Raw genomic sequence first — 24,402 nt, 5'->3', positions numbered from 1 at the left:
TGTGACTCCATTCGTGTGAAATGCGATAGAACCACGCCCGTGGTGGCTTTGAGGGGCCAGGGTAGGGACAGGGCAGCCTTCTGGGGTGATGAGAGTGTCTGGTGTAGTTTGGGATGAGACTATGCCTGTGTTCAATATCATTGAGCATTTCACTGCAAGTATGTTAAACCTCGCTAAGCCAATACATATTTTTTCTTTGGGAGGAACATTTCTATCTGACATATTCCTGGCCAAATTTTATGCAACATATTGAATTAAAAAAATCAAACAACCAGCAAATATGTTGAGGGCTTACCCCACACCCAGAATCATATTAAGAGTTGTGAGAACTGCAGAAATGTAGAAACCTTCCCTGTCCGCTAGGAGCTTGGGCTCTGTGATTGAGGCAGGAAATACATGTAAGAAGTGTTAGCAATCAAACATTTAAACGAAAATTCAAAAGACCCCAAGGAAGGGCCAGGTCATTCGCACACGTGAACTTTGATGGGGGTCACAGGTGCAGGGAGATCACCTTAGCCTGAGCAGTCATAAGAAGATACTAAAATTCACTTTGGCAGGTGAGGGGGAAAAACATAGTTTCATAACTTAATATGGACTCTAACAGGGCAGATGTTTTCGGTAACATCTTAGAGCCATGCTCCCTTTCCTCTAACGTAAATCTCAGAAAGCAGGCACTTCAATCTAGAAACAAAAACGGTAAATCTGTAAGTCTCTCCCACTTCTGGTGTCTTGAAATTCCACCCACGAATTCAAGGGAGCATCTCCATGAAGTCCCGAGTTATTCTCAGCCTGCCCACATGACCCCACTCCTCAAGGCTCAGACTAACCCTCTCTTTATATGCTGATAACAATGACAGCTTTGATAATGACAGTGATGGTGTAAATGGCTAAATTTTACTTACTGTTCACTGCACACCAGGCTGTGCTCAAGCACTCTGCTTGCCTTATGCTCCAAATAACCCTAAAAGGTCAATCCTGTTATTACTGTGTCTTGAAGATGAGGCCCCGAGGCTTCGAGAAAGCTCAGTAACCTTGCTGGGACCCCACAAGTAGGCAGACGTGGATCCAGGATGTGACTTGGCTTGTCTGACACCATCACTGCATGTCCACCTCCCTGGAGGGCGCCCCCCTGAGATGCCTGTTTCAGGTGATCCTCTTTCCCCCAGCCCTCCAGTGCTTGAATCTTTACCAGTCATTAGCCAACCACAGTTTCCTGTAACTTCTTTCAGTTAATTATATCCCAGCTCGCCCTGCCCTCGACTTACAGAAACATCTCAGCTTTGCGTGAAGACCATGAGCTCTCTGAAGGCAGGGACTAGGGTCTGACACTTTACAGAGCCCTGAAAGTAGAGTTCTCGGTGGAGAGGGGAAGGAGAGGCTGGCTGCCCGTCCAGCCAACATCGTTTGATCTACACAACACGACCACGGCTGGAACATTGGGAACAAATCCCCTTCAGAGTCACCTCAGATGTGGTATTGAAGTTGGCTCGTCCTCTGCATGGTTATTTCCAAGCTGGCATGTGCTTCTCTTGGTTCTGTATCGCTTTCTGTGAGATCCAAGCTATGGCATAAACTTCGATAGATTGTTAGAACCAAGAGAGAACTCTGCGTGGAGCCTAATCTGTCCTTGTAGATAAGGCCACACCTTCAAGACTCAGCTGGGGGAGGAACGGCAGAGCTGGGGCCGAGCCTCCCATGCCAAACATGGTTTTCTTCCCCTAACACAGCAGATGGTCTCTGTGTCTGCTGTCCTCTGAGCCTGGGAGTCCCAGATCCCTCTCCCCACGTCCACCAAATGCGAGACCACCATGGGCTGGGCGTGGTCGCTAAGGTGTCTGTAGCCTTTTATCAACAGCATTGCTGGGCTGCTCTCTGACTGGCCCAGACTTCCAGTCACCTTAGGTCACCCTGGTCTCCTGCCCATCATGACTCTGTCCCTCTGCTGAATGGGGGACGACGGACCATACCCTCCTGGGAGGAAGCACAGAGGTGCAGCCTCTGGTGAGATGAGCAAAGTCTATTAAGGGGACCCTTCTTCGAAAGGAGAGGCATGAGAAGATCCTCTCACGTCCAGCCATGAGAATTTTCCGAGTTTCTGCTTAGGGTCACTAGTCGTACAAATGAAGGCAATGTGCCACAGATGCCCCATCACCAGGGCTACAGTAAAAACCTAATAAATGGAAAACAGCAACATTGCCTGATGAACAACTGGGTTTTTCCAAGCAATTTTGTCAGCAGAAGTTTACTGCTTTTTGATAGAATTGAAAATAAACAGGGGCTTCCCTGGTGGCGCAGTGGTTAAGAGTCTGCCTGCCAATGCAGGGGACACGGGTTCCAGTCCTGGTCCGGGAAGATCCCACATGCCACGGAGCAGCTGGGCCCGTGCGCCACAACTACTGAGCCCGCGTGCCATAACTACTGAAGCCCACGTACCTAGAGCCGCAGCAAGAGAGGCCGCCACGATGAGAGGCCCACGCACAGCAACGAAGAGTAGCCCCTGCTGGCCGCAACTGGAGAAAGCCCACATGCAGGAACAAAGACCCAACGCAGCCAAAATAAATAAATAAAATAAAATAAAAAATTTTTAAAAAGAAAAAGAAAAGAAACAGAAACAATAGAAAGGCAGTATTTTAAATACACCTGGATTTTAGTAAATCATTATGGTAATGTGCTACATAATTTTGGAAAATTAATTCTGGTTTGGCTATCAGCAATAAAATGATGAAATGGTTAATGGGCTCCATAATCATTCTTCCAATAATGTCTGGGAGAAAATGAAGTTAAAGCAAATCTAATTTAGAAAAGCAAGTGGAATTGAATGGTTGAAAATGTCAACAGAAATGATTCTCATCTGTTGGAAAATAGTGTCTAATGCACACGTGGAACTATATAACCAGAACACAGAAATTTAGCTTCTCTGTTCGCATGAAAACCTCAGCTTCATCTGAAATGCTGAGGATGGCAGGAGAGAAAGAGGATGAATTCGCGCCGTTAGGGAGTCTGCATCTGCGGGACCGAGTTGATAAAGGCAGCCACAGCCAGGAGAGTAGGTGTGTACGAGGGCCAGAATTTGTTTCTGTGCACACCAGGACCCACACTCATAGAGATGTCTAAACAGAGGAGCCACTTCCTGGCCCTGTGACGGCTCACCTTTTTTCTATCTGCTGGCCCACAGAGCCTCATTCCAGGTGTCTCAATCCACCTCCACGAACAGGGGAAGCAAAGAACAGCAAAAATACCAACAATTTTGCTCAGTCTTTCTACAAATGCTCTTTGCTTTTACTGCAACATGAAACCCAGAGCAACGTAAGTGACCTGAGCCACGGGTGGGTGTAGCGTCACTGAAAGCCTAACGTTTGAGGAGTACCTAAGGAATGGCACATAACTGCCCGCAACTTCTCTGCTGAAGTCATTCTTCCGAGAAGAACTTCTCTACTATGTCTGAGTGGGCAGAAGTAAAGAAAAGCAAATGCCAAAGCTAGGACCATGCTTAGGCAGGGAGCCCAATCCCAGGTGCATATTTTAGAGATACAGTGGGGAAACCTTGAGGCACAACCAAACCGAGGAGGGAACTTACACGTGTCCAGAGCTGTGGAGGGCAGTGGAGGGTCCCCAGTGTAGCTACTTGGCTGGGACTTGGTGAGGTTTCGTGCACAGCTGGGCTCTCTCGTCTCTGTGACCCATGGGTCTGATGGTAGGCAGCTGCCGACGGAAATCCCAAGGATTAGTGTGCTGCTTAAGTGACCCTGTCCAGTTGCCCCGGTGATGCAGCAAAGTCTAGAGACAGGAGCTTACTTTCTGTTTCTTGGTTCCACTGCCTCATGTTGACTTGTTGCAGCAAAATACATCAAACATTTACCCTTTCTTCTGCTTCTCATTCCAGCTCTAAAACTCCTACTTCTTTTCAAGGTAACATGGATGTTCTAACTAGTGCAAAGTCACATACAAGGGAGTAGATAAATGGAAGTCAGGGAGATTCATGTTTCAAGATATTATCCTTCCCTACCGGGAGGAAAAGTGTACTGTTGGAAAATATTCAGCCAGCGTTCTAAGCCAGAGAGCCTCATAGGTCCATGGAAATTGCATGTATTTTAAAGAAAAATCTTGAGAGGAAAATAAATAAGCTACTTTATATAGATGTTTCTCCTTTGACTGAAGGACAATTGTGCTGTCTACAATAGTTGTTAGAGCTATAAAACGTTAAAAGGGCATTTATAAGAAGGAAACACAGACTTGCTGTGATTCCTGCTGTTACAAGTGAAATGCCCGCTTGCTCTGCCTTGTCTTCTCCTGGCATGGAAGGAAAATTGCCCGGTAGACAGTGTCTGCAGAAGATCTTGCGAAAGCTGGGTCTTCAGGTGACTTGCAAGTATCATACGTTTACATATGATGGCTTCCTAACTTATCAAGCCTCCGCTCACAGGTTGCCTTCTCATTAGACCTACCTTTAGTATTTCAGTTAAAATTGCAACGTTCCCCAGACACTCAGAAACCCCCTCACACTGGTCTATTTTTCACCCTTATTAATGTATTAATAAATTTATTAATTTATTAATTACCCCAGGATGTAAGCTTCACCAGGGCAGAATTTTCTTTTTTCTCTTTTGTTCACCAATGCATCCTGGCTCCCAGGACAGTGCCTGGTACATACTAGACACTTAGATACTTGCAGAATAAATAAATGAATGAACAAATCAATGAAACACATCCTTCATATAAAAAATGTTAAATATGCATGTTCATGTTCTAGACCAGAAGATTCTATTGATCTCACAACAGAATTGAAGGAATATACCAGGAGGGTTGGTAAATGGAGATATTTCCAGATTATGTTGCTTATTTACTTGATAAAGTTTGATGTTACTATGGCCTGAAAGTTTGTCCCCTCAAAATCCACAAGTTGAAATCCTAATGCCTGATGAGATGGCATTAGAAGGTGGGGCCTTTGGGAGGTTCTTGAACCCCAAAGGTCGAGCTCTCATGAATGGGATTAGTGCCTTGTAAAGCTAGCATTGTCTGTGCTTTGCCTGAAGCTTTTCCTGTATTAACTAGAGATTCAAGGTGGGGATGGCGGGAGAGGATGAGGAATGAGGGAAATATGAACACAAACAATAAGAGGCAGAAGAAAATCAAAAGACAATAGAAGACAAAAAGGTGGAGCAGGACAACACAGCTTGCAGTTTATAAAGCAGACACAGCACACGTGAAAAGATCAAACACCCGTGTCAGCCGCTGTTGGTTAAATAGGCTGTAATGAGCTACCTTGGGAAATCTATGTCACACACATGACATGAGTACTATGGAAAAGGAGACCAAGAACCAAGCTCTAAAAAATGGGCAAGAATGTCTTTCTAAACTTGTTGCTTAGAAAGGAGACAGATTTTTCAGTTGTATTCCTCTTTATCATATTTTAAAATTATTGATCACTAGTATTTTATTACTGAAACAATACAGTAGATGGAATATACTATATGCTTAATGAAAACTAGAAAATACAGACAAGCGCAAAGAATAAATATCTACAAACCATCCATAATTCCACCACTCAGAAACAACCACTGTTGTTTTTAAAAGAAGCCCTGTTTTGAAGCCTCAGATAGCTATGCAGGAAACGTTCACCTTTGGAAGAGGGAAGGTCCACCGTGGGGCACACGTGCGGTTAACTGTGTTCACGTGTTTCTCTGCACGGGCCCTCAAACTACTTACATTAGAATCATCTGGTGCGTTTACTTAGCTGCAGCATCCCAGGCACACCTGTGGCTTCTCAGTCAGAATTTCTGGGGCTGAGGTCTGGGCAGCGGCTAATCTACAAGCTACTCAGGAGATTCTAAGGCACAGTACGGTTTCAACTGCTGGTCCAAACGAACGTTTCCCAAGCTCGCCACGATGTGTGCGCGAGGATCACCCAACGAGCTTGTGAAAGCTGCCGTCCCACCCCCATGAGATTCTCTTCGCTTTGATCATGGTAAAACCCGCATACTTCTGTTACCCAAAGACCTTCCGGTTGATTCTCTGCAGCCAGATTTGGAAGCCCCTGCTTTAGATCAGTTGTTTCCTATTTTTGTTAAGCCCTCAAACTCTTTGTTCCAATGACCGGGCTTTCAATTAATGTGTAAAACAAGCGAAAGCAATTACTGTTTGAATCAGAGAAATCTGGGCAAAACTTGTGCCCTCCGCGGTGCCCAGAGGTCTCCCCATCCTGCAGCCTAAACACCGCTGCTGGGTGGGGGAGACCCCGCGGGTGACGGCGCACAGGGCCCGACCTCTGTGGTCTGCAGTTGTCATGTGTTTGACGCTCCACAGGGGACACAGCAGAGAGGCTGGCATCTCATAACCAACCCACGAACTTTCACAGAACAGCTGAGGTCTAAGAGGGGCGAGGTCTAAGAGGGGCAAGGCCCAGTTCACACAGACGTCCACTGTGTCTGGAACTCAGTCCAGTGTCAGCGCCAAATGTGACACAAGAGGACAGAATCAAAACGCAATTGCTCCGGCTCTGTAAACACTGTGTGCACGTGGAAAACATTTGCTCGACGTCCTGTACAATGCTGGTCTCTGAGCGCAAACAAGGGCTCTTCCAGGGAATGGCATCAAGAGAACAGGACCGCAATTTCTAAAACAAAACTAAATGTTAAATTACCCTTGCCCGCTTGACCCGGTGTCAGTTCCCCAACAGTGCTTTTCACAGTGGCAACAGGAAAATGGTAAAAGTATTTCAGACGGTATTTTGGTTAAGAGAAGAGCAAAAATAAAAAGAAAATAGCGTTCTACAGCAGGGCCTTGCCAAAAGTGCAGCAAATCAGAATTCTCCGGCTCTTCCGGCTTCCTGGGGTTTAATTTAACCTGTGCTTTGGCATTCCTTCTGCCCGCCAGTCTCCCCAGAAGGGGTGAGATGGCTCAATGAACTTTCACGCATTCATACCATCCGGGTTAAGATACAGAAAACCACATGCTTTTTCTAGCAACTACAGGCATTTATCTTGGCAAAGCCAGTGGAAAGAGGTCTGTATTACACACTAGATCCCTCTCTACCTCCTCAGATGTGGCGGGATCCCCTTAGGGAAGGATGGAACGTTCAAACTGGGGTAGTTGAAGGAGGATTTAATAAAGGGACTATGTACACCGGTGTGGACAGGGTTTAGGAAACCCAGGAGGGACGGCGTAGTCCCTGGGGCTGGGGAATGCGAGCGCCAGTCCTGTGTTCACCCTGGGTGAGCAGAGTCAATGCCAGGGAATAAGGCCGCAGAGGTGGGACCGCCTGAGCTACACATCCATTCCTGGTGACAGGGAAGACCTCCTGATAACCCAGGAAAAGCGGTTTATGGTTATGGAAACATAGTAACGTTTCGTTATTGCTGATGAGTAGATGCCACAATGCTGTTTATAGTGGATTTGCATGTGAACTTCCATTCTTTTTACGGCTCTCACAAGGTGGTTTGTTAAATGTATAACTTAAACAATTTACCGTTTAGAAGTGAGGCATAGGAGAGGCAGTTCCCCTTAAACAAGGTCTCAGACGTGCAGTGTTTTCCACTGGAATCCCCTGTTCGTCGGAGCCCTGTCGATAGGACGTGGGTGTGGGGCGAGCTGGTGAGGCAGGAGTTAGATGGCCCCAGGCTGAGCAGCTGGAGTCTGTCCCCCTGAACAGATACTCCAAGACGAAGACAGCAGCAGGGGGGAGCAGGACCTGAGCCCAGCCCAGATAAGAGATAACGAGACCTCATATTCCTTCCCGATTACACACGTGCAGAAAGGCTCCTGGGGGTCAACAGGAGGGGGCGCCACCCCATAGTAGGTGATGTCAACCTACCCATAGGCCTCTGTGCTAATCCATCTTGGCTAAGAGATGCACGCACACACAGGGCAGGACCTTGAGATAAACCAAATACAGACTCAGAGCCAGACAGAGCAAGATGATTGGCCAGAGGAAACCCGAAAGAACTGCCGAATATAAGTGATTCAAACTACCACGAGGGCGCCACTCTCTGAGTCCATCCATGTGTCTATCCACATGTACTCTTTTTCCTCCTAATAAATACTTTACTTGTTTCACTGCTTTCCGTCTCTGTGGAAATTCATTTCTACAGAGCTGCAGGGCCAGGGCCTTGTCACTGGCTGCTGGTCTAGTGGCCAGGATTCAGCGCCCTCACTGCCGCGGCCCGACTTCAATCTCTGGCCGGGAGCCGAAATCCTGCCTCAGGCTGCTTCAGGCCGAGGCCACCTGAGATCAAGACGTGCAGTGTTTTCCACTGGAATCCCCTGTGCCTAGGAGCCCAGTCCAAGGGACGAGGGTGCATGGGGGCAGGCACGTGGGTTTGGTGGGCAGAGGCCTGGGGAGCAGCGATGCAGGTGTGGAGGACAGGGGGCGGGGATGTGGGCATCGGGGGGAGTGTGATTACATCTCAGGTTTGAGGGTGCCAGCGACTGGGACCGTGACCTTCACAAGAGCCTCTCAGTTCTGTTTTCTCCCCACCTCAGGTGAGACCTTGGGTTTGCCCTGTGATCTCAGTTCTCTGAGGATACCCCTCAGAGAAGCACTGTTGATTTTCAATTTGTTCACTTTTTACTTGTAAAACCACAGGGGTGGCACCATCCAGGCTGCTTACCTGCTAGCCTGGACCCTGGAGACTGGCAGGCCACGCCCTGAGCTCAGGCGTGACTCAGCTCCGGGCCTGGCGACTCTGGAAGGCTGTAGATTTGCGTCCTCCTTCCGGCCGCAGGTCCGGCCCTGCACAGCCCTGGGGCCCCACCCTGCTCCCCCTACTGGCTGCCTGCTGTGGGTCCTGCCTGTTGGGCGCGCAGACAGCCTCTAGAGCTAGGAAAAAACAAAGACGTGGATTCTCCTCTGGGCGCCAGAAGGAACCCTCCCCTGCCAACACCTAGTAGGACCCTGACCTCCGGAGCTGTAAGATAAAGGAAGTTGATGATGGGGTGTGGGGGGGATCGGGTGGGAGAGGAGGAAGCTGGGCAAATGCTCTCCCTGCGGGCAGCTCCCACCTGCAGCCAGCCCACCCGTGGCCCCTGGGGCTCGCGGCTTCCTGGGCTCTGGGTTGGGCCGTCGGCCCCCTTCTGAGGGAGCAGACTTCTCAGCAGAGGCCCTTGGCCGCTCAAGCCCTCGGCATCAGCCAGACCTTCCGTCAGGGACAGAGCCCCTCCTGGGCCACCTGCCCGCACGCCCGCCAGCATGCTGTGTGCCTCTCTGTTCACCCAGGTAGTTATTCACCCTCCCCTATGGGCCATCGCTGCAACGTCTCCTAGGGAAGAAAAACAAATCCAATGGAAACAAAGCAAAAGCAGATTTTTTAAAAAGAAAAAAGACCACCCTGAGGGCTGTCAGCAGCAGCTTCATAGGTTGGTTCACCGGCCTCCAGAGGCAGCTTTTGGGCTTTGAACAATCCCCCTCGGCCCTGAGATGAGGTTAAGACACCCCCGCAGAGAGCACAAGGCTGGGGCAACAGTTCTTTTACCGTAGACTCCTGCTAGTCTTCCTTCCAATCTCCAGTGGGAAGAGGGGGATAAAACCTAGAAGTGTGAGGTAGGCATTCCATCCTTTAAAATATGCGGATACATAAAAATCCAGACTTCACATGAGTTTGGAGCACTAAACCCACCCTGCAAAGGATTCTTAAGAAGTCTTCAAGCAAATGGTGTTAAATCTAATTAGGCACAGCTTTAAATATTACTGAAAGCAAAGGCCCACGTACATGACTACAATAAATGACAGTGAGGCATCCGCTCTATTTAAAACACAGTAAGCGATTGTATTTAGCAGCACAATGGCCGAGGGCGTGGGTAGGGGCTGGGGTGGAGTTCAGGCTGGAATGCTCGGGAGGGCGCAGCATGGCTTTAAATACAGCTCTTGTGGTTGGGATTAACAGATACACACTACTACATATAAAATAGATAACCAACAAGGACCTACTGTGTATCACAGGGAACTACTCAATATTCTGTAATAACCTATAAGGGAAAATGTGTGCTCCAAGGACAATGGTGCTTCAAGGACAAAGGACAGCCCAGCCTGAAAAAGCTGTGTTACGGACCCCACCAGACTCTCTCGCCCTCCGCGCCATGTTGCGATGGGAACGAAATTCCTGAGCCCACCTGGTCAACGGGACTGTTCCTCTTTCGTCCCAAATAAGGAAAGGCATCTGCCTTGTCCCACTCCCACCCTATAGAAGGAAGGTATATATATGTGCCTCGACCAATTGAGAAAAGAAATTTTCACCTCGGACCATTCTTTTGTTCTCTGGCTATAAAAACCGACTAATAGCGCATGTTCAGGGTTGGCTATCCCAGACTACTAGGAAGTCGGCCCGCTGTTCTGGCAGCAACCATTCCCGCTAATAAATTCCATCCTCTGCATTGTGCCTTGTGTCTGGAAATTCTTTTCCAACCTGCGTTTGGACCGCGACAGAAAAGAATCTAAAAGGAATATATATTCAGTTATATACATGTAACTGAATCACTGTGCTGTACAACTGAAACTAACACGGTATTATAAATCAACTATACTTAAATAAAAAATACGTAAATAAATAGAGTTCTCGTTCTGAAGGGCGCTTGAAGCTGAGAGCTTGCACACCAGGCTCAGCCGTAAACCACATTTTGGAGGCATGTGTCGTAAGGACACTCTACTCAGCGTGGTCCAAAAATCAAATGTCTTTCACGTGTGCCCCTTGTCTACGCATGTACCTAGATGTATTTGTGATAATAAAACACACATTTCTGAAATGTTACTGAATAGTACCTTTTCGTCATTATGCCCTTTCCCAATACACAAAAATTCTGAGTACAAGGGTGGTCCTCGGCCTTTCTTAAGTAGCCACAGTTTATTCCCCTACAACACTGATCTTATTATTCTTCAGAAACTAGGTGAAAGCCCTTTTGTACTTTTATAAAACTAGTAATTTATATAAGCACAACTTCATTAAAAAAAAATTGGAGGGGGAAGAAAAACAATAAGCCATAGTAAAGAAGTGATTATAAACTGTCATTCTTAGATCATATAATCTGACAACATCCAAACCAGTACAGACCCCAGTGCTGGTCCTGGGTCTCCAGTTTTTATACTAACACAGGTGCCAGGAGTTCTGCCCGCCCCATGACCTGGAAACAGCAAACGCTGAACATGTCTGTGTCATTTTGACATTTCTGGGAATATTTCATCTTGCATAAAAAGGAGAAACATGAAATAAGAGATGCTAAAACCTACATATCTTTATCCAAAACCCAAGAGAAAAGCAAAAATACATTTTTAAATATTTCTATTATAATCACTGTTTTAAACTGGAGGGTGTAAACACCAAGTTGGGCATTATTCATAAACGTGCTTGGGCCGGACTGGCCGAAGGTTAGGTCAATCTTAGCTGCATTTTCACAGTCAAACCTATTGTTTCACACTCAAGTCAGTGTGGTAAACAAGATATTCAGGAAGAAACATCATAGTATTAGTATTAGTTTCCTACTGCTGCTAGAACAAATTACCACAAACTTAATGGTTTAAAACACGCAAATTTATCACTTTGTGGTTCTGGAGCTCAGAAACGGAAAGGGGTCTCTCTGAGCTAAAATCAAGGTGTTGGCAGAGCCGTGTCCCACAGAAAACCCATTTCTTGCCTTTTCTTGCTTCTGGAGGTTGCCCACCTTCCTCGGCTCCCGGGACCCTCCCCCTTCAAAGCCAGCCCTGACCACCAAGACTTTCCCGCCCCCCTCTCCCTGGATCCTCCACTCACTCATAAGGACCCTGATGACACTGGGCCCACCTGGGTGATCCCGGCTGACCGCCCACCTCACGGTCAGCTGATAAGCAACGTTTACCGCTTAGCCTAAGGTAGTCATTGTTTCTGGGGATTAAGACTTGGACATCCTTGGGGCCTTACCCTGCTGCCCACAGATGGGTTACTGGTCTTCACAGAACAATGGTCCTGAACAGGCAGATGATCCTGTGTCTTCGTCCAGTATGGGGACAAAGGCACAAGCGTTGCCACTGAGCCACCAATGCCTCCCACTGGAAGCAGGACTGTCCCGACTTGCGCCATCTGTGAATTCCACCCCAGTGGTGCTCAAGGCTCCCACCAAGAGGACCCCTGCATCCCCACTGCCTGTCCACCATCTACTCAGCTCGCGCAGGCATTTCCTGCTTGTGCCCCTCGACCCTCGGAACTCTCAGTCCAGCCCCTCTGTCCCTCTGAGCCACTGTCGCAGTTACAACCTTTAATTTATTACCAAGTGACTTCAGGTGCGCCTCTCCCAGTCGGACTGTAATCTCCGTGGGGGACTGCAGTTCTGTTCTGTTCCCCATTGGAGCAGGTTCTAAGAACCTGCACTTAGATGGTGCTCTGGGAATGTTTGCTGAAGGAACGAGCCTCCCACTGAATGAAAATGAGATGGGAGGAGGTTTACAGAGGACGGTGAACAGCTGGTGACACGGGTTAGATGACTGAAGCTGACGGGTTATCAGGATGCAGGATCTACCCAACAGTGCCTCTGTTTTCATCAGTGGAAACTGTTCATGAGACGGTGGTGAAGGGGCCAGACCGACAGGCTCAGCCCCAGCTCACCCGCCCGCGGCAGACCCTTAAATCCCTGTGCCTCCTCGTTTTCTCTTTTGCAAAACACGGTAGTGGTACCTGCCCCACCCTCCCCTCCCCCCCAGCAGTGTAGTGATGGCTGAGTGCACGGTGATCAGTCTTCTTCGGACTTGGGCAGAGCCCGGTGCACTGTGAGCGTCCCCGAGAGCCACACACTGTCCTCGTCAGCACAGCTGTCAGAAGTCCCCACGCCAAAGCCACAGCACAGCCGTCACCCGTGGATCGGCCAGGAACTGGAGTTCACTCGGAAAAGAGGGATGGAAATGTTTTTTAAAGCACGTCAAGGTGGTTTATATAATGTCATTTAATTAACCCTTCAAAAAAAGGACCTAACATCAAGAGTCTCTAAACTGATCTCTAAGGGTCACTAGTGAGCAAAACGAAGGTGTGAGGACATCGTACCTAACATGTCCTCACTCCTTAACCTTCGTTTTGCTCACTAGTGACCATTAGAGGTTTAGGGATCCCTGACCCTAATTTAAGGTCCATTTCAATAATAATAACAAGTCGTCAAGAGTGAACAATCTATTACTTCAAGAGAGGTGTTAGTAAATTTGCTGAGTGGAAATGAACTTACTAAATCATCAGCCCTGGGGATGGAATGAACTGCCCGGGGGCAGGGGAGCCGCAGCGGCAGGACTGTCCACGCCTCGTGGCAGATCACAGGGGCCTTGGGAGGGAGCAGCAAAGAACTCCCAACAGTTTCTCCATTTTATTGGAGAAGCATGAGGAGAGATGATTCTAATTAGAAAAGAACAAAATGCTGAAGGTCCCATACGATACAAGATACTGCATGTAGGGCTAATTAGCGCTTTAAAGAGGAAGTCACCTGTCTAAGCAGTAGACAGTGAGGGCTAACTTCACAATAATCATCTCTGACTCTAACTGGAGAGCTACCCTTTGGAAGCAGAGCTCAGAGAAACAATTTGCAGATAACATCAAAAGAGATTTAATCATATGCCTTCCTATTTGAAAATGTTAGCTGCCGCTGTGCAGACATATCTTATCTACCATACAAAAGATAAAAACTCAGCCCACCCACTATTTCTCCTTCTCCGCAAAAAATATTTTTTCTCTGATGGCTTGTTTTCTAACCAAGAAACTTACTGCTTATGTGGTGGCTTATCTTCTGCTGCTAAAGTATTAACTGTTCAAATGTCTTGAGGTGAGAATATGGAAAAGCAGACTCCTGGGCCCTCTCAACATCACTGTACAGGAAGCTGGGAAATGGAACCCACGTTTTACAACCCAGAGTTTTACAACTCTGGGAATCAGGGGCAGGAGGGGAAGGAGCTAAGGAAGCATGAACGCCCAGGGTCTCCCGCACCCCAGGGTCGCCTGCCCCTCACCCCATCTGAGCGTCCTGTCCCTGCCACACACCGAAGGCAAGGAGCAGGGCAGGGGAGAGAAAGCGGTGGCGTCTCGGGGACCCGTCACGCATCAGGGATGAGGGCCTGGGCAAATCCATGCACCGCTCGGCTGGCGATGCCTACCCCTGTTTGAACTGGTCATGGACCCTGGCTCTGTCCCAGAGGTAGGTAGGGCTTCCCTGGGCTGATGGGCCTGAGAAGGGGGAGCTGAGACCCCTCTCACATGGCGGGAGGTAAAACTGAAGGCCAGTCTGCGTGCTAGTTCTTTGGCCTATGACCCAGCCTTTTAGCTAAGAGTCGGCCAAGGGGAGGTGGGCGGGGAGGGTGTGGCCACCGTCACCCTGTGTGAATTAGGGGATCCTGCAGGGGACGACAGCAAACCCAGGTGGTGTCGTGGTCTCTCGGCAGCTCAGCCCTGTCCCTGCCCCCACGGGCCTTCAGGACCAGCCTGGCTCAGCAGACCCACTTCCCTCAAAGATGAATGCTGACTGCCCAGAGTCAGCTCGGGGCCAGGTGGAGACATGCTGCCCAGCTGGGTAGGGAGAAGATGTTAGGCAGATGGGGAACGTACAAGAGTCATGAACGTGAGGGACAAGCACGACAGCCAGTTATCACTACTCTTCTCAACAGTGCACTGGAGAACAAGCCTTTGCAGTAAAATAAAAAATTAAAACCATGAGTTATAAGGGATGAGAGAAAGCAAAGCTATCATTTTCTTGCAGATGATATGATTGTCTATCTATAAAATCCAAGAGAATCTATGAATAAACTACTCAGATTAATAAAAGTTTAGGGCTTCCCTAGTGGTGTAGTGGTTAAGAATCTGCCTGCCAATGCAGGGGACACGGCTTCGAGCCCTGGTCCAGGAGGATCTCACGAGCCACGGAGCAACTAAGCCTGTGCGCCACAGCTACTGAGCCTGCACTCTAGAGCCCGTGAGCCACAACTACTGAGCCCGTGTGCCACAACTACTGAAGCCCGCATGCCTAGAGCCTGTGCTCCGCAACAAAAGAAGCCACCGCAATGAGAAGCCCACGCACCGCAACAAAGAGTAGCCCCCGCTCGCCGCAACTAGAGAAAGCTCGTGTGCAGCAACGAAGACCCAACGCAGCCAAAAATAAATAAATTTATTAAAAAATAAAGTAAAAAAATAAAAGTTTAGCAAGATTTGCAGAGGACAAGAGCAATGCACAAAATTCATATCATTTCTTTACAGTAGCAATAACCAAGTGGGAATTATAATTTAAACTGCATCATTCATAGCCACAGCAAAATCTATGGCATTCATAGTTGCGGCAAAATCTAACAAACGTGCAAGATCTTCACAGAGAAAACAACAAGCGTGTTATTAAAAAATATAAAGGAAGAATTTAATAAATGGGGAAAAATTTCACGGTTAGAAATTTTACCCAATTTCGTGGATAGAAAGATTCAATTTTGTAAGTGAATTCTCCAAAATCTTTAAATTCAATGAAAATTCAATCAAAACTCCATCAAAATATATGGGGAACTTAAAAAACTGATTTTAGAGAATATGTGTAAAGAAATAGCTTAAGAAATGCTTGGGGGCTTCCCTGGGGGCTTCCCTGGTGGTGCAGTGGTTAAGGATCCGCCTGCCAATGCAGGGGACATGGGTTCGAGCCCTGGTCCGGGAAGATCCCACATGCCGTGGAGCAACTAAGCCCGCGAGCCACAACTACTGAGCCCGAGAGCCACAGCTACTGAGCCTGCATGCCACAACTACTGAAGCCTGCACGCCTAGAGTCCATGCTCTGCAACAAGAGAAGGCACCACAATGAGAAGCCCGCACACCACAACAAAGGCCCAATGCATCCAAAAATAAATAAATAAATAAAATTTAAAAAAAAAAAGAAATGCTTGGAATGATACACTACCTGTAATTGGCTTCAAAAGAATATGGGGCAGGGGTGGGGGGACCAAGGGGGAGGCGTAGATGAAAACAGATCGGGCATGAATTGATTATCACTGCAGCTGGAATTGGGCTATCCTATTGGGTCTATTTTTGTATGTTTAAAATTTTCTATAATATAAAGTTAAAAAAATTTGAGAAGCAAAAATACCAAAAACTCTTTTTTTGAGAAAAAGCCAAATTGGGAGAATTTACAAGAAAGTGAATATATCAAAGGTACAGTCATAAAGATTGTGACAACAGTACAGCAGTAGAAAAATAGACCAAGGGAAAAGAAGAGCTCAGAAGCAGTCTTGTGTGTATTTGGGAATTTGGTAATCTGATGGTGGTGATGTCACAGGTCAGTAGGAAACACGGACATTCAATATATAATGTGGGGAGACTGGGTCTCTTTATCAGGAAAACCTGTTAAACAAGAATCCTGCTTTATGAATACGACAAATTAAAGCCTAAATGTGACCAACCAAAAACTAGTAGGATGAAATATAGGTAATATAGGATTTTGTGATCACGAACATAGTGTGAAAAGAGAAAGGGGCAGAATAATTAATACAGCATGGTGCCACTTAATGTAAAGTAACACTTTCAAAAATAAGTTTGTATAATGGACACATGTACATATGTAAATTTTTAAAAAAGGAATATAAAAATACAAACCACCAAACTGTTTACCACTGGGTGAGTGAGGACAGGCCTCTGTGTTGTTCGTAAACGATTCCTAAGCTATATCTATTATGTATTTTTTCTTTTAAAAGGATTAGAAACAAGTATGACAAAATATATAGTTAAATTTGCGTTATGGAAACAATGTGTTTTGTAAAAATTCTTTATACTTTTCCTGTATCTTTAATTTTTTTTCAAAAATGCAAAAAGACAAAGAAATAAGAAATCACTCAAAGAAATAACATCACTAAACAAACTTAGAGTCAAGACAAGCTCTCCCAGGAAAAAAGCAGAAGGAAGAGCTGTAAGGGCTCCAAGGAGAGACTGCAGGACAAGGACAGAGGATCAGGAGCAGACGGAGGAGGAAGAAGCCAGGAGGTGAAAAGCTCCTACAGACGCCATCAGAAGTAGGAGAAGCAGGTGGGAAACGCTGTCCTGGACACAGGGAGCAAACCTAAGTCACTCAGGGTGCTGAGCACGCACAGTGCAAAGCGGTTAAGTGACTCGGGGGCCAGGGAATGATGTGGAGATGATGGGGAAATAACGTGTGTATAACTGGTGCTCCTAAAGAAAGAAACCAGAAGAGAAAAAAATTAAAGATATGAGCGCATAAAGGTAACTTTAAAAAATGAAAAATTTTTATCTTTTGGCCTTATGTTCCAGGAAACAAAAGTGATACAAGAAGATGGATATAAAATACCTTGATTAAATAACTCAACTTCAAGAAGAGAGAAAGACCCCTGGTTTCTAGAAGGGAAAGTATCAAAGGCAGGAAGAGGTCCAGAAGCCAGAGCCAGGGGAGGGGCCTGCGGGTGCCAGGCAGAGGGAGGGGGTCTGTCATAGCCGCTGGCTGGCTCACACAAGAGGGCGAGGTCCTTGTGGGCCTTCGGCAGGGACAGAGGTGATCCACACCCGAGGAACCAGCCGAAGGCAGCTTCTCGAATGCTTAATCATGGGTCTGAATGCCCTGCATTGGATCAAACTCCGTAGGAAAGCTTAGGAAGGGCCCCTAAGGGGCACCAGCTAATCTTTCAATTACTGACAAGACTGGACCAGGGAGCTTAACTGATTTTTCCAATACTCCACAGCTGATTAAAGAGATCCAGAACTCCTTCTAGCTTTTATTGGATTCTTAATCTGCTGCTCTTTGTTGGAAAGATCAAATGTATAATATTTGTAGTTTTCTCCATTTATTTTTCAAAATAATGTATTTAAAAAATATTTTATATCCATATATTTACACATAGATTATATATCATAGAAAATATATAATATATAATATAGAACTATACAGAATACTATATACTATATATAGTATAGCTATATATTATGGTTATAACATATGGAACTATAATACTATTATACTATATATACTAAATATTTTATATTCAATATATTTTATATACAATATAATATACATTATATTGTATATATAGTATTCTACATATTATATAGAATATATGGAATATTTAATACATTCTATATGTCATATACCATATGTAATATATAATTACATACTAAATACTAGATAATACAAATTGTTACATAATCTGCTACAGAAGTATACATACCTACATAACTATACATATATATACATAGCTATACATATGATAACCTAAAATATATAACGCATGTCATACGCATGCATAACTGAGAACAATGTCAGCGTCTCACCTGGCGGTGCCCTCCTTGCTGACTCGGCCAGAGAGCATTTCTGCGTCTGTATCTTCTTCCTTCTATTCTTCAGCCGTCTCAGTATCTTCGACCCCTCCCCAGGAGGCTCTTCCGCAGCCTCCTGTCTCCCAGGGTTACACTAGCTCCATCCATGACAAGACCTCATTTGTGGCACTTCTTTCTCTTTCCTACGACGTTACAGTACATCAAGCTTGGAGCACCGTTTCCCCAGGGGTCACTCCCCCGTGGCCTCTGTGGGACATTCTGTGGCACTTGGCACTCGACCACATTGTGCAGATGAGGTGCAGACATTGCTTCTCCTCTGTGCCTTCGGAATTGTGCTTCACAGGTTGAGAAAAATCTTACTTAAATAAACTCTGTGAGGCTGGGATTCAAAGCAGGAAGCAGCTGCAGCTGAAACTTCCTACTGGACAATCATCTGTTTAAACAGCAAGAAGCAGCTTGTGAAATCGAAAGTAAACGCAAAGATGCCTTGGGACAATGTACCAAAGGGACTGAAAACCAATCCTGCTTAATCCTTCTAAACGCTGCATCTCCCCAGCAGGAACGCAACCTGCCAATTAGGGAAACAAGACAAACACAATCCCTTGGGGCTGCGCGGTGAAGGGGGACAGGTGTATTTAATGAGACCTTTGAAGGGGAAGCCAGTTGCAGGCCTAACATCTCCGTGGGCAGAACAGGGAGAAGCCAGCACCCCAAGGGGAGAGAATGCCAGGAAGTGCCAGAATTATGCAAACGGTACGGGGGAAGCTAAAAACAGACCTTCACAGGTAACCTCCTGTAAGGAAGCCCATGGATTTCCTAACAGAGTCAACACAGTTGCCCTGCCAGGCACCTGAGAGCATCTGGTCTGAGGTGGGAGCAGCCAGCCTCAGCCGGGTGCCGGGCTCCCCACTCCAGTGTTGTCGACTCCGGGCACCATGTACGGTTTGGCTCCTGCCTCTCTGACTAACGTCCCTCCCCACTTCCACCTCCCCAGCCCTGATGCCCACCGTTCCAGTCCCTGATCCCACGAATGTGACCCTTTCAGATGCCCCATGTGAGTGGGATCATGTGTGCTTGTCCTGTGATGGCTCATTTCCCTGGGCGTATGTCCTCCAGGTTCATCCATTCCACTGCATATTAAGAATTCCCTTCTTTTCCAGCAGCCTCGGCGTGTGCTGTAACCTCCCCCCCGCCCCTTATCACCAGTGTCAGTTCTTGTTTGGTCATATCGATCGGATATGTCTTTGGCTCTGTTACCTACATGGTGTTCTAGAACGTGGACTTGAGTTGGAGCAGTGGGCGTGGGACTCCAAAGGAGGTGCTGGGTCCAGGAGGATAAGATGCAGGGAGAGTCAGCTCATCATAGGCAAGGAGACGTGAGGAGGCAGCCTCAGCCCTCCTCACCTTCACCCAGTGGAGCTCCTGGGCTGACAGTCTGGTGGCTGCTCCGCCTTTCAGACCCCAGTGTGACGACCGGCTGGAAGCTGCTGGAAGATTAATTTTCCGATTATGTAACTTTGTGGAAACGCAGAAGACCCTGGAAAGTCAGTTGAAGTGAACATATGGGCTGTGACATCTCATCTATGAATTTCATCAGCAGAAAACACAAGGCTTGGGAGCTTCAAGATGGCTGAAGAGTAAGACGCGGAGATCATCTTCCTCCCCACAAATACATCAGAAATACATCTACGCGTGGAACAACTCCTACAGAACACCTACTGAACGCTGGCAGAAGACCTCAGACCTCCCAAAAGGCAAGAAACTCCCCACGTACCTGGGTAGGGCAAAAGAAAAAAGAATAAACAGAGACAAAAGGATAGGGACGGCACCTGCACCAGTGGGAGGGAGCTGTGAAGGAGGAAAGGTTTCCACACACTAGGAAGCCCCTTCGCGGGCGGAGACTGTGGGTGGCGGAGGCGGGGAGCTTCGCAGCCGCGGAGGAGAGCACAGCAACAGGGGGGCGGAGGGGAAAGCGGGGGATTCCTGCACAGAGGATAAGTGCCAACCAGCACTCACCAGTCCGAGAGGCTTGTCTGCTCACCCGCCGGGGCAGGCGGGTCTGGGAGTTGAGGCTCGGGCTTCGGTCGGATCCCAGGGAGAGAACTGGGGTTGGCAGCATGAAAACAGCCTACAGGGGGTTAGTGCGCCACGGCTGGCCGGCAGGGAGTCCAGGGAAAAGCCTGGACCTGCCGAAGAGGCAAGAGACTTTTTCTTCCCTCTTTGTTTCCTGGTGCGCGAGGAGACGGGATTCAGAGCACCGCTTAAAGGAGCTCCAGACACGGGCGCGAGCTGCGCCTATCAGCGCGGATCCCAGAGATGGGCATGAGACGCTAAGGCTGCTGCTGCCGCCACCAAGAAGCCTGTGTGCAAGCACAGGTCACTCTCCACGCCGCCCCTCCAGGGAGCCTGTGCAGCCCGCCACTGGCAGGGTCCCGCGATCCAGGGACGACTTCCCCGGGAGAACGCACGGCGCGCCTCAGGCTGGTGCAACGTCATGCTGGCCTCTGCCGCCGCAGGCTCGCCCTGTACTCCGTGCCCCTCCCCCCCCCCCCCCCCCCCCCCCGCCGCGGCCTGAGTGAGCCAGAGCCCCCGAAGCAGCTGCTCCTTTAACCCCATCCTGTCTGAGCGAAGTACAGACGCCCTCAGGCGACCTACACGCAGAGGCGGGGCCATATCCAAAGCTGAACCCCAGGAGCTGTGCGAACAAAGAAGAGAAAGGGAAATCTCTCCCAGCAGCCTCGGGAGCAGTGGATTAAATCTCCACCATCAACTTGATGTACCTGCATCTGTGGAATACCTGAAAAGACAACGAATCACCCCAAATTGAGGAGGTGTACATTGGAAGCAATGATATATATATATATATTTCCCTTTTTCTCTTTCTGTGAGTGTGTATGTGTATGCTTCTGTGCGTGATTTTGTCTGTATAGCTTTGCTTTTACCATTTGTTCCAGGGTTCTGTCTGTCCTTTTTTTTTCTATTACATAAAAAAATTTTTTTTCATAATAATTTTTTTTATTTTAATAACTTTATTTTATTCTACTTTATTTTATTTTATCTTCTTCTTTCTTTCTTTCTTTCTTTCTTTTTTTTCTCCCTTTTATTCTGAGCCATGTGGAGGGCAGGCTCTTGGTGCTCCAGCCATGTGTCAGGGCTGGGCCACTGAGGTGGGAGAACCAAGTTCAGGACACTGGTCCACAAGAGACCTCCCAGCACCACGTAATACCAAACGGTGAAAATCTCCCAGAGATCTCCATCTCAACGCCAAGACCCAGCTCCACTCAACGACCAGCAAGCTACAATGCTGGACACCCTATGCCAAACAACTAGCAAGTCAGGAACACAACCCCATCCATTAGCACAGAGGCTGCCTAAAATCATAATAAGACCACAGAAACTCCAAAACACACCACCAGATGTGGACCTGCCCACCAGAAAGACAAGATCCAGCCTCATCCACCAGAACACAGGCACTAGTCCCCTCCACCAGGAAGCCTACACAACCCACTGAACCAACCTTAGCCACTGGGGACAGACACCAAAAACAACGGAAAATATGAACCTGCAGCCTATGAAAAGGAGACCCCAAACACAGTAAGTTAAACAGAATGAGAAGACAGAGAAACACACAGCAGATGAAGGAGCAAGGTAAAAACCCACCAGACCTAACAAATGAGGAGGAAATAGGCAGTCTATCTGAAAAAGAATTCAGAATAATGATAGTAAAGATGATACAAAATCTTGGAAATAGAATGGAGAAAATACAAGAAACGTTTAACAAGGACCTAGAAGAACTAAAGGGCAAACAAACAGAGATGAACAACACAATAAATGAAATTTAAAATTCTCTAGAAGGGATCAGTAGCAGAATAACTGAGGCAGAAGAACGGATAAGTGACCTGGAAGATAAAATAGTGGAAATAACTACTGCAGAGCATAATAAAGAAAAAAGAATGGAAAGAATTGAGGACAGTCTCAGAGACCTCTGGGACAGTATTAAACACACCAACACTTGAATTATAGGGGTCCCAGAAGAAGAAGAGAAAAAGAAAGGGACTGAGAAAATATTTGAAGAGATTATAGTTGAAAACTTCCCTAATATGGGAAAGGAAATAGTTAATCAAGTCCAGGAAGCACAGAGAGTCCCATACAGGATAAATCCAAGGAGAAACACGCCAAGACACATATTAATCAAACTATCAAAAATTAAATACAAAGAACAAATATTAAAAGCAGCAAGGGAAAAACAACAAGTAACACATAAGGGAATCCCCATAAGGTTAACAGCTGATCTTTCAGCAGAAACTCTGCAAGCCAGAAGGGAGTGGCAGGACATATTTAAAGTGATGAAAGAGAAAAACCTACAACCAAGATTATGCTACCCAGCAAGGATCTCATTCAGATTTGATGGAGAAATTAAAAGCTTTACAGACAAGCAAAAGCTAAGAGAATTCAGCACCACCAAACCACCTTTACAACAAATGCTAAAGGAACTTCTCTAGGCAGGAAACACAAGAGAAGGAAAAGACCTCCGATAATAAACCCAAAACAATTAAGAAAATGGGAATAGGAACATACATATCAATAATTACCTTAAATGTAAATGGATTAAATGCCTCAACCAAAAGACATAGGCTGGCTGAATGGATACAAAAACAAGACCGTATATATGCTATCTACAAGAGACCCACTTCAGACCTAGGGACACATACAGACTGAAAGTGAGGGGATGGAAAAAGATATTCCATGCAAATGGAAATCAAAAGAAAGCTGGAGTAGCAATTCTCATATCAGACAGAGTAGACTTTAAAACAAAGACTATTACAAGAGACTATGAAGGACACTACATAATGATCAAGGGATCAATCCAAGAAGAAGATATAACAATTGTAAATATTTATGCGCCCAACATAGGAACACCTCAATACATAAGGCAAATACTAACAGCCATAAAAGGGGAAATCGACAGTAACACAATCATAGTAGGGGACTTTAACACCCCACTTTCACCAATGGATAGATCATCCAAAATGAAAATAAATAAGGAAACACAAGCTTTAAATGATTCATTAAACAAGATGGACTTAATTGATATTTATAGGACATTCCATCCAAAAACAACAGAATACACATTTTTCTCAAGTGCTCATGGAATATTCTCCAGGATAGATCATATCTTGGGTCACAAATCAAGCTTTGGTAAATTTAAGGAAATTGAAATTGTATCAGTATCTTTTCCGACAACAATGCTATGAGACTAGGTATCAATTACAGGAAAAAATCTGTAAGAACTACAAACACATGGAGGCTAAACAACACCCTACTTAATAACCAAGAGATCACTGAAGAAATCAAAGAGGAAATCAAAAAATACCTAGAAACAGATGACCATGAAAACACAACTACCCAAAACCTATGGGATGCAGCAAAAGCAGTTCTAAGAGGGAAGTTTATAGCTATACAAGCCTACCTTAAGAAACAAGAAACATCTCAAATAAACAACCTAACCTTATACCTGAAGCAATTAGAGAAAGAAGAACAAAAAACCCCAAAGTTAGCAGAAGGAAAGAAATCATAAAGATCAGATCAGAAATAAATGAAAAAGAAATGAAGGAAACGATAGCAAAGATCAATAAAACTAAAAGCTGGTTCTCTGAGAAGATAAACAAAATTGATAAACCATTAGCCAGACTTATCAAGAAAAAAAGGGAGAAGACTCAAATCAATAGAATTAGAAATGAAAAAGGAGAAGTAACAACTGACACTGCAGAAATACAAAGGATCATGAGAGATTACTACAAGAGACTCTATGCCAATAAAATCAACAACCTGGAAGAAATGGACAAATTCTTGGAAACGCACAACCTTCCAAGACTGAACCAGGAAGAAACAGAAAATATGAACAGACCAATCACAAGCACTGAAATTGAAACTGTGATTAAAAATCTTCCAACAAAGAAAAGCCCAGGACCAGATGGTTTCACAGGCAAATTCTATGAAACATTTAGAGAAGAGCTAACACCTATCCTTCTCAAACTATAGCAGAAGGAGGAACACTCCCAGATTCATTCTACGAGGCCACCATCACTCTGATACCAAAACCAGACAAAGATGTCACAAAGAAAGAAAACTACAGGCCAATATCACTGATGAACATAGATGCAAA

The 24,402-nt window shown here is 46.2% G+C and overlaps 1 long non-coding RNA gene across 1 annotated transcript in view; it reads right to left on the bottom strand.

The window, feature by feature from the left end:
* Positions 1 to 24,402, bottom strand: part of LOC307179792 — a 70,675-nt gene continuing 46,273 nt past the window's right edge. The window contains exon 4 of the long non-coding RNA XR_013825554.1: positions 1 to 3,702. This is a non-coding gene — a long non-coding RNA (uncharacterized lncRNA). The remainder of the gene's footprint in view (positions 3,703 to 24,402) is intronic.

The sequence above is a fragment of the Stenella coeruleoalba genome, assembly GCF_951394435.1.
Source record: "Stenella coeruleoalba genome assembly, chromosome: 21".
NCBI classification, from domain to species: domain Eukaryota; kingdom Metazoa; phylum Chordata; class Mammalia; order Artiodactyla; family Delphinidae; genus Stenella; species Stenella coeruleoalba.
Note: the sequence above shows the minus strand (reverse complement) of the source record. Positions and strands in the feature narration are given on the sequence as shown.